Here is a 6965-nt window from a genome sequence, read left to right as displayed (position 1 = left end):
CTCGCCATCACTCTGGAGCCTGCAGTGTCCAGCTCGTTACAGCAGCAAGTGTAGCCTCGCCCGACGGATACGCACGAGAGAGCAGCTGTCGTCACCTGCATAGCTCGTGCGACCTCATGGCCACCTGCAGCCTCCTCTCCCTGAGGCCAGGAGACGAAGCTCAGATCCAGATCCGATGCCACAGCCACCCCTGCCCTGGGCTGCGAGGTCTCGGGAGGATCCACACTCCGTGCCTCCAAGCCCTTGTCCTGGAGCCACAACTGAGGTTTGGGTTGTGGTGGCCAGTGGCCTCGTGGCCTTAGGATTCAATGAGGATCAGAGAGACAGGTCCACACTCCCCACGCCCACCCCCGAAGGGCAGGCTCAGCAGGCACAGGGCGGGTGTGGCTGGGCGAGGTCAGGGCCCGGAGGGCGCTGTCCATGGGCCTGCAGGCCTCAGCCAGGGGGGCTGACAGTCACGGTGATGTGAGATGGGACAGGAGCCGGAGGACTTGGGTGGTGAGTCACCTACTGGGCCCAGCCCCTGGTGTGCAACCAGCATCTTGACCTCCGACTGCCCCCAGCAGCCCTGGGAGCTTTGAGAGACACACTCTCCGCGACCCGACTCTGCGGCCGGGGCTGAGTCAGAGGCTGATTTCCGTGTCCCGAGGCGATGGCTCCAGGACCCTTCCTCTTACGGTGGCCACAGAGCAGCGAGGCTGGGCCCGGTAGGTCAAGGTGTTTAGCCACTTCCAGCATCCAGCTCGGACCTCGGGCCGCGTGTCAGAAGCCTGTGCCGGAACCGCGGGCCGCTCAGTCAGAGGTCCCAGAGGGCAGTGGGGCCCCCGGGGTGCCGACCCGCCTCTCAGGGTACCACTGGGGACGAGGCCCCCCTTTCTGGTGCAAAGAGCTGGCGGGACTGGGAGGTGGCTAAGCAGACACCTCCTGGGGACAGACCTCAGCTGCTCTGGAGGCCTTGTTTCTAGACCAGAGAGGTCTCATTGGGGGTGGGGGAGGTCCTCGGGCTCCTCCCTGGGACACAGCGCTCACCTCCAAGCCCAGCCCGACTTCAGCCCCTCCTGGCAGGGCCACTCCTGGTCCCTCCCAGCTGGGCTGGAGGGGCTGCAGCCAGGAAGCCAGTGGAGACAGGATTTCCCGAGCCTCCTGGCAGGACTGCAGTGGCCTCTCAGTGGGCGTGCCACGGCCGGGCTGCTGGGTGCTCGGCTGGCTCTAGTGTCAGACACCCTGGCAGTGAGCGAGGTGGGTGCTGCTCTGTGGGTGAGCACATCCTGGTGCCCAGGAGGTCACACTGCAAATTAGCCCCAAAAGCCCCCAAAGGCCAACACCCCGTCATCATGGACACAGGCAGGAAAGCCTCCCTGCCTCCCCTCACCTGTCTGTGGGTCCTGAGGCCCAGGAGGACCGCCCAGAGTGGGGCGGCAGCTCAGTCTTTCTCTGTGGCCCTGCCCCCCTGCCACAGGCTCCTAGGGCTCTGCTTCTGCAACCTGTAGGCACAGCAGCCCGTGCCACCTCCACGGCTCTGCCAGGCAGGGGGTTCAGGTTTGCACAGTCCTGAGGCCACAAACCCATCTGTTTGGGTCCTGCCCCCGGGGGTGATGGGAGAAGCGCTGAGGACGCCCTTGGCCCCAATAACCCAACCATCTGCTCATCATGGTGCCCAATCTGCCTTCATCACCCACCCACTTCGCTTGCACACTTGCCAACTTCCAAAAAGGATTGGAAAAGACACAGTGATGACGCTGTCACCCCTGAGACCAGTGAGAGAAAGGAAGGCACCACGGGGCGGGCACTGAAGGTGAGGGTGGAGGTGAAGGACAGGAATTCTTGTGCCAGAAAAGCAAGGCCATTCCCTGACCCGGTGCAGGGCGTGGCGCGAGCCCCTGAGGACCACGGGGAAATGAGGAACAGGCGTGGCCGAGCCTGCGTCCCTGTGCGAGAACCTTCCCAGGCGGGCGGCAAGGCAGACACTGCCGAGCTCTGAAGAACAGGCACATGTGTTAGAGTCGCTGTGGGAATTACCGCCGAACAAAATAGACCGTCATCCCCACACGCTGTCCCCCCCAACACGGCCCGTGGAGGAAGGTGGTGACAAATGACTCGGCTGTGGGGCGGTTTCTGCTGCTGGTGGCAGGAGGCGAGGCCCGAGGAACCCCTGGCTGCCAGGGACGCCCCAAGAGCCCGCCCGCCTCCAGGAAGCTGTGTCTGAGCATGGACAGCAGATGGGCGTGTCCCAGCTTCTTAAAAATATTTTTATTGACTTGAGAGAGAGGAGTGGAGGAGAGAGAGATAGAAACATCAGTGAGAGCGAAACACGGATTGGCTGCCTCCTGCACACCCCCTACTGGGGATGGAGCCCACAACCGGGCATGCGCCCTGCCCGTGACTGCCTGCTGCGTGGGTCAACGCTCAACCACTGAGCCACCAGCCAGGCGTGCTCAGCATCTAAAGCTCTGTGAGGGAATCGCAGGAAGTCAGTTCCCGGCCTGGACCAGCTTCAAAGTGCACTTTTGCAGACAAATAGCTGCCCAGCGTATCACCTGACCTAGCCACACCCCCGCCTCCCATGGCCACACGCGCCCACGTAGGAGGGTCGGCCTTTCTTCATTCCTGAGGGCACCTCGCCTTTGCCGCCCGCTCACTCCCCAGGCAGGCTTCCTGCTAGGAGCCGGCGACAGTGCGATGTGGAAGGGGCTCAGAGTCACCTTTGAAACACACTGGAATGCTCATTCTTGCTCACTTGTTATTGTTATGCAGGTCCAACCTTTTCTCCCTTTTTGATGACGTGGACGGCTGCTCCACGCCCCACGATGGGGCCCCGAGTCGGCGTCACTGTTTCTAGTTACTGGTCATCGGGACGCAGGTCAGACGCCTGCTCAGCCTCTCGACCCACCACCCCTGAGAGGGCCCTGGGCTACCAACGCTGGACGCAGGGTTAGAGACGGCAGCGGCCGCTGCGACCTCCTGCCTGCCCTCCCTGGCAGCATCCCCAAAGCATCGAGCTCTCCCTGCCACCTCCCCCCCACCGCTCTCCCCCCACTCTCCCTCCCCACCCCCGCACTCTCCCCCCACCCCACGCTCGCCCCTATGGTGGGGGGGGATGGGGGGGACAGGGGGCGGGGGAACTGCTGGCAAATGTGAGCACAGGTGGCTCAGCCAGTTTGGAACCAGGCAGCGTGCGCTGGGAGGCCAGGCCGGGAACATCCTTCCGCGGGAAGAAAACGTGCCCCAGGCTGTGAGCAAGGCCAGACGGCCGCCGTCCCAGTAGGTCAGCTGCGCCGTGGGAGCGACTTTTCTGGGGGAGGAAGTGTCTGAAGGAGTGAAATCCAGAATTTCAGAAAAAAGTCTTAGCAGTGACAACCTGGGTTTTGTGCTTTCTGTCCCACAACTTGCGGCAGGCGGGCAGGCGGGCGGGCAGGCGGGCGGGCGGGCGTGCGGGCAGGCGGGCGGGCAGGCGGGCGGGCAGGCGGGCTTGCGGGCAGGTGGGCAGGCGGGCAGGCGGGCGGGCGGGCGGGCAGGCGGGCAGGCAGGCGGGCGGGCAGGCGGGCGTGCGGGCAGGTGGGCAGGCAGGCGGGCGGGCAGGCGGGCGGGCGGGCGGTAGGGCTGATGTGACAACGTGGTCAGCCCCCTCCCTGGACCCCGCTGCCCCCCAGGGCGGGTGGTGGGTGGTACATGACCTGCTCTGAGCTGGGCTTGGGTTCTGCCCTCTGCTGGTCACGCAACTGAGACTCTGGAACTAAGACGGCTGAGGCTTCCACTCACCCGAGGGCCCGATCCGCCTGCAAATGTGGGCAGGGCCTGGCAGCACCTTTCCACGGTGCCCGGTGGCCACTTGCAGTCTTTCTGCTCATGAGCGTGTCCCTAAAACACAGGCCCATTGAGAACTCACAGGCAGCCGCTCTCAGACGCCCCCTTCTGCCTCTGAGAGAGGCTCGAACCATCGCTGGCCCTGGGAGCTTCGCTGTTACAGGGCTGGCACTGCCTTCAACTTCATATGTAACATGATGACTCAGTCACAGGCCTGTGTGCCCTCCAGCTGGTAAGGGGCTGCAGGCAAGGGAGAGCCGGTTCCTCTGAGAAGACAGGACTCTGATGGAAGCCTCCCCCACCAGGCCCACCCTCCCCCACCAGACCCCACCCTCCCTCACCAGACCCCATCTCCCCCACCGGACCCACCAGACCCCACCCTCCCCCACCAGACCCCACCCTCCTCCACCAGACCCATCCTCCCCCACCAGACCCCACCCTCCCCCACCAGACGCCATCTCCCCCAGCAGACCCACCCTCCCCCACCAGACCCCATCTCCCCCACCAGACCCCAGCCTTCCCTTTTGAGATTCCTCTTCTGAGCTCATCTCCCAAGAAGCTAACACTCCTGGGCACGAGAGTCTGGCCAGGGGCCTATCTGACCTACTGAGTCCATTTAAGGCTCATTTTCTTTCTTTTTTTAAAACATATTTTTATTGATTTCAGAGAGGAAGGGAGAGGGAGGGAGAGATAGGAACATCAATGATGAGAGAGAATCATTGGTCAGCTACCTCCTGCACGCCCCCTACTGGGAATGGAGCCCACAGCTCGGGCATGTGCCCTTGGCCGGAATCGAACTGGGGACCCTTCAGTCTGCAGGCCGACGTTCTATCCACTGAGCAAAACCGGCTAGGAGGGCAAGGCTCATTATTCAAACTACGGGTTTCCCTCACTCTCCGAAGGTGGAGGCTCCCAGGAAACCTTTTGTCACCCGAAATGGCAGAGTGAAGGCGCGATCCCTGTGGAATTCACAGGGAAGCATTTTCGAGCTTAGAGCCCCCCAAACAACCAGCCAAACCACCCCAATAACACAGGCAGCCTGAGCAGCACAGGCTGCGGGCAGTAGGTGCTCGGCTGCGGAGCAGAAATCACGCAGGTGCATGGGCGCCACTTGCCGGTGAGGCCGGGATGGCCGAAGCTGCGCTCGCTTTGTGCCTTTTTCATTAAAGCAGAAGCTCTGGTGCCTTTCCATGGACACAGGGGCTGCTGCAGGTCTCTCCTAAAAGCGACAGGGCAGTCAGCCGGGTGTTCTCCATGTCAGGCTCAGAGGCCGCTTTCCCAGGAAGGTGCCCGTGACGCCCCGGGCTGGCGGCAGATGGCGCCCGCGCCCAGTGAGGTTGGCCCGAGGGTCCCCTGGGGCAGGGCGGTCACCCTCACCCACCGCTGTGTGGATGGAGGAGCCTCCCGGCCTGGCCCGCAGTGTGGCCAGAGCTGGCCACGTGCGCTGCGCTGTCAGTGTCCACGGAGGGTTAGAGCGGCCCTCCCAGGCTGGGACGGCCTTTGCTGTCCCTCCTTCCTCAGGTGACAGCGACAGCGGCTCCTCTGCGAGCCAGTCTCCCTGCCTGGCCTGGGGGGGCGGGGGGAGTGAGGGAGAGACACTCAGAAGCAGACAGACCCCTGCTGCCAGGGGTTTACCAGTAACGTGGGCAGGATGACCAACTAGTCCTAATGCAAAATCGGCGTTCAAAACAGAGGCACCTGGGACGTGACCAGTAACATTCTAACAACACGGATGGTGCCAGGGGGGCTCGCGACTTATCCAGGACCCTCGTAAGGTTTGTCCAACCAGGACATTGTACACCAGAAACGAACACAATATTGAGTCTCAGCTGTCATTGGGAAATAATTTGTCAATGGAGGCACCACATGGAGATAAAATGACCCGGAAGGAGCCATCAGGAAGAGTCCGGAGATGTGGCTTTGAGCTGACGTGGGGGCGAGCAGGGATGGCAGTCCGGTGGGAGAGGGAGGACGCCTGAGCGACGCCCTGGGCAGTGGGCGGGGTGGGGAGGAAGAGGGGGCCAGCGGTGAGCGTGCCCAGGGAGGGGAAAGAAAGAGGAAGCGGCGAGTTCTGGGGGGCCCAGCCCTGGAGAGCTCGGTTCCCTGCGGAAAAGCCTGGGGTTCTCAGAAGACAAACACAGTCACTGCCGCTGAACAGCCCCCCAAGGCCTCCTGCCTGGAGCACATGGGAGTGACTCGGAGGGTGAGTGGCGGTGCCCGAGGGAGACAGTCGGGGCGCCTGTGGCCGCGTTGACTAGTGCAGCGGGCATGTGGACATCTGACGCGGGGCACGGACAGGGACGGGCTCCCTCTCTCCCAGCCGCGTCCTCCGCGCCTGGTCCGCAGTATCCCGCCCCTTCCCTGAGCTAGGACCCCGGGCAGAGCTCAGAGCCCCCCGTTGAAACGTCCAGTCGCATCCAAACTTCCATCTCACATCGACTGCAAAGCCTCAGACTGTGGGCCTCCCCGGGCCCGGGACCTGCCCTGGGAGGGGACATGAGCAGTTCTCTCTCCCCCCTCCTCCCCCCTCTCCTCCTCCTTGGCTCTGACTTCCCTCCCCCAGGGAAGAAAGGGGGATGTCCCAGCATGCCTTTCACAGGGCAAGTCCCCACGCGGCGGCTCTGGTTAGGGAGCCAGGTGAGCTATTCAGGCCCCGAGGGAAGGGCACAGGTATCCGCTGTGGGCACCACATGCCCTCCTTCACCTGGTGTTTGATAAGACAGCAACCTCTGCTTGACCCCTAGTCACTGCGCACAGTAGTCCCACCCCCGGCCTGACTGCGGCGGGCTGTCCCCTGGTCCGGCAGGACATCCCCTCAGGCTCGGTACCTTCAGATATTCTAAGCTTGGTCCTCAAGAGATGCCAGTCCTGGCCAGAGGAGGCGGACATGGCGACAGTCACTGCTGCCCTCTCCCTGCCCGCCTCACCCTCAAGGTGGCTCCGGTCTTCAGAGATCCCGGTCAGGAGGGGCATGGGGCCCTGTGCCAGCAGGCCCCCCACTCCCCTCGGGGCTCTGAGAGGCCTCCAGCCAGGAGACGCCAGCCTCCCCTTCCCGCAGGAGCCCCCGACCAGCCCTGTGAGGCTCTGTCGAGGCCCCATTTGGCTTGGGGACTTGGGGACGGGGCTCCCTCCCTCCTCCTGGGCCCCGGGGGTGGGGAAAG

Source organism: Myotis nattereri (assembly GCF_964212035.1).
Source record: "Myotis nattereri genome assembly, chromosome: 18".
Classification (NCBI taxonomy): Eukaryota; Metazoa; Chordata; class Mammalia; order Chiroptera; family Vespertilionidae; genus Myotis; species Myotis nattereri.
Note: the sequence above shows the minus strand (reverse complement) of the source record.